Source organism: Propithecus coquereli, unplaced genomic scaffold (assembly GCF_000956105.1).
Source record: "Propithecus coquereli isolate 6110/MARCELLA unplaced genomic scaffold, Pcoq_1.0 Scaffold238, whole genome shotgun sequence".
Taxonomy (NCBI): Eukaryota; Metazoa; Chordata; class Mammalia; order Primates; family Indriidae; genus Propithecus; species Propithecus coquereli.
In genome coordinates, this window is record NW_012147930.1 from 4,441,809 (window position 1) to 4,446,022 (window position 4,214).

Here is a 4,214-nt window from a genome sequence, read left to right on the forward strand (position 1 = left end):
ACTTTCAGGTCCCCTCGGACCTCCCTGCCCTCCTGTGCAGGGAAGCGAGTCTGATGAGCGATGGAATGAAGTGGGGCGGAAAAGGCATAAAACGGGACATTTATAGGTTTTGAGAACACTGATCAGAAATGAGCATATTTATCTGCTCTACTGAGTAAGGCTGTGGGCAGAAAGTACTGACTACTCTTCCCTTTCTGCCTAAAAATAGACAGGCTTCTTGGTGTCCAGAGAAGCAGGGATGGACCAATGACTCGACAGCTATATAGGGGTTGAAGAGGGAAGAGAACTGGCACCGCGGGGCGGCCCCGTAGCCGGGAACTGCGCTGGGTGGCGGCGATGCAGTTGTGAAGACGTGCTCCCTGCCTGCAGGGGGTTTTCGGTTGGGCAGCGTCCCCCAAGCTGAGCAGATGACCAGGCAAATGACACCCAGGAATCTGCCCTACAGAAACGGAGGCCCCTGTGCACCAAGAGACGTGCACAAGAATGTTCATTGTGGCATCATTCACTGCAGGCAACGGAACACAGCCCAGATAGCGTACTATGGCAGTGATAAAACAAGTGACGTATTTCCACAAAGCAACAAAAACAGAAAAATGACAACTATAGATGCATACAGCAACATGGATGAACCCCACAACATTATGCTGAGTGAAAAAACCCCAGATGCAACATATTATTCTAAAAATTTGGCAGAACAAATCTGTGTATTCATTAAAAGCCAAGATGTTGTCTACTTTGGGGGAAGAGGGCAGATTCTTCTCTCATTTGACAAAGTCTCCCCTCTTGAGGGGGTGGAAGTCTAGTGGGGGACACAGGGAGCCCCCGGGACCCCAGCTGGGATGTGCTTCACCAGCACGGCACAGAGACCCCACGCTCCCCACCGGCTTCACCAGCTGTGGCCATGCTACTTGCTTCCTAAGACGCATTCGTTGCTCACACAAATACAGCTCAGTGACTGTCACCAATAGCTTGAGGTTAAAAGGATACTTTTGTCCATTGTGCTCACCAAGAGCTAAACGAGTCCCCATGGTCTGCATTCCTAGGAAGTGCTAGTTCCTCTACGCACACGCTCACAGACATAGCAGTTGGGACTGGCAGAGTCCCGTGCCCTCCCGCGGCTTGGACCCTTAACTTTCTGCCCGTAACTTGTCCCCAGTGAAATAGAAATAATAACTGGCACACTGCAGCACCTTGGGCAGGCAGGTGGGAGGTGATGGCTAGAATTCCCTGAGGGAGTCTCAGAGCTCGGAGGAGGGGGAGGTCGCAGCTAAAAGAGAAGGGGTCTGGGAAGCAGATGGAAGAGAGAGAACAGATTCTCTGGAAGGGTTTTCTGGTGTCCTAAAGGCTTTAGAGGACTGGCCAGATGCTTCAGCCCACACGCACAGAAGCGTTTAGACCTAACGGAGCCATTTAGTCAGACCCCTCCAGGGGAGCCCCTCTGCCGTGTACGGGGGCTGTACATTGTTCCGGGCAGCTGCAGTGGGTTCCCACCCCTGTTGTCCCCAGATGCAATGCTAATGTTACTTGTCTTGCTCCAGAGAATTATTTTGTCTTATTGAGAAAAAGGCAGACTCTGCATTAATTAACTCAGTCTCTGTTCATTAAGACACACTAACTTTTATTTTTGTTCTTATTTCTCAGGGAGATTCCCTGGGTGCCGTAAGGTCTTTTCCCGTGATCCGAGAGACAAGATTGAGCCAGGTCAGAACAGGCCAGGCCTGCAGGCATGCCTGACCACCACAGGTGGGGACAGGAAGAAAAGTTAGGTGTGGCCATCATGCAAGTCACAGGAAGCCAAATGGGGACGGCATTGACTGAGCCTGCCGACCCCATCCCCCCAGCAGACTCCCTGGTGACAGGGACGCTCTGGGCCATGGCCCAGTCCCCAGTCGAGGGATCAAAGCCCATGGGAGGTGCAGTGGGCGGGAAGGACACGGTGTGTGGCAGGTGGGAGAGCAGAGCAGAGCAGAACTCGGGGCGGCCAGGTATGTGATCTCGCCCCCGGGTGGCCCCGAGCGACTCTCTGGCTGAAGGGCCTCGTCCCACGGGGGCACAGCTGGTCTCCATAAAACCTCTGGTTGCTGAGGGTCTCCCACTAAACAGGTTCTGTGAAAACAACAACAGCAAAGTGTAACTGATGGAATTGCTGGCTCAGAGCCGACCTTGAGAAGACATTACATTCATTCTCTTGTCTGCAAGCAGAACTGCAAAAATTACCACCGAATGGTAGAAAAAACCCATTTTTTACCTATTATGAATCTCAGAGTAGGCCCCAAATTCTCCCTGGGCAATACGCTTTAATGCTCCATCATCTTAGTGCCCGGGAGGTCCTTTCTTATGTTAAATTTAGGGCTTTCTTGGTGCCACTTAAGTTTACTACAAAATGTCTTTGCCTGTGATCAAGGGATATCTTTACATATTTATCCTTAGGCATGACTTTTGTGTTTAAAAATGTATATTTAAAATTTAAGAGTAATGCAATAACTTGACAGGGTGCTTTTAAAGATAAAAATAATTTAAAATCACCAATAATCTTAACATTGGAAACTTTATTGCTTTTGGATATACTTTTCACAATTAGTTTTACCTCGAATTTACGAACATTGGAATGCTGTAATTTTTAGGAGAGAAAACTACCTTGACTATTGTATCTTAAGCATTTAAATGGTTTTTCATTGCTTTTATATTTATTATACCTAAGAAATATATAATATCCCTTTAAGTAGATGTACCATAGTTTGCTAAGATATTGCTCTGTTTTGAACATTTAGTTTTTTTTTTTTCAAAAAGTTTCTGGAAATATTTTTGTTATTTCCTGAGGATAATTTCTGGGAAGCAGAACTGAGACAATGAGAACAAGTGTTTTTTGTCTTGCAGGTATATGGACGATGGCTTTACAAAGAGGCGAGATCAATTGTCGGTGCTTCTGGTTTCGTACGTAAGTTCTAGTTTGGTCAGACCTTTGTTGTCCCTGGGCGTCAGCCTCGTGTGAGTGCACCTGCGTGTGAGGTAAGCACGGGACACCTTTATTCGGAAAGAAGCCTGGAAGGGTGGGATTCTGTAACAGGGTCTGCATGCCTAGTTTTGTTCACTCTGAGCCCCGGGATCCGATTGCAACCCAGATACCTACACATAACAATGTCTGGAATGATTCTTCACTCATGAGAGAAAGAGTAAAGAGAATGATAGACTCAAGATTTTGTAACATGAGTTATAAACAGTTTATAAATAATTAACGCCTAAGACAGTTGCCGCTTATGAATATTTAATAGAAAGGTTATGCAAATTCCATTATTTCCTCACTATTTATCTATTAAAATATTCATGAAACTTCTTTTAAGTAGAGATACTCCGTACAAAATTATCAAACAGGTTCCATCCGTGGAACACACTCATCCTTTCTCACCTCTCGCCTGCTCACTCACCCCACCTAGACTACCACGGCTGCTCTGCGTGAGAAAGCAGAGGTTGGCAGGCCATGTAAAACTATGAGAAGCTTCAGCGAAATCCTCACTTAAAAAGAAGTGAAAGAGATTGAACTGAAGTGGGTGCCACTTCAAGAGAAATAGTGCAGTTTTTTTTAAGTTAATGTATATTTATTCTTAATGAGATTTGAGAAGCCATGGTTTATTCGGTAAAATGAGAAACAGATTCCATGAGAAAGTCACACTTGAGAAAGAAAAAGACTATTTGCAAATATAAGATTGCTTAAAAGTAAATAAAAATCTAATAACTGAATTTGAAGATTCCCAAATAATAAAAAATAGAAAGGCACTACAGAAAGAGAAATTGGTGATCTAAAAAGAAATATCTGAAAAGTAGAGAGTGAAAGGGAAAGGCATGGAAATTATGGGTGAAAGATAATAGATAGGGAGGATATTTCAAGGATAACTAGGGTTAAACAGCAGCCATTTCAAGAATAGGTCAGGTAATTGCTGGAGGAAAGAATATGTGAGGTTAGATATAAAAGGAGCACATACACATTGACAAGAACAAAGTAGTAACACAATAAAACTATGAAAGTTTACATAGAAGAAAAAATGCTCAATAAACAAATGAAAAATGCTCCACTACACAGTAATCAAGGATGTACCAGATTGATGTCGGCAAAATGGTGGAACCAAAGGCTCTTGTCTTTCTCTTCTCCCATTGATGGGTTTATATAAGTATAAACACACACATCAATTGTCTCAGAGAGAAAGCCTGAAACTAGT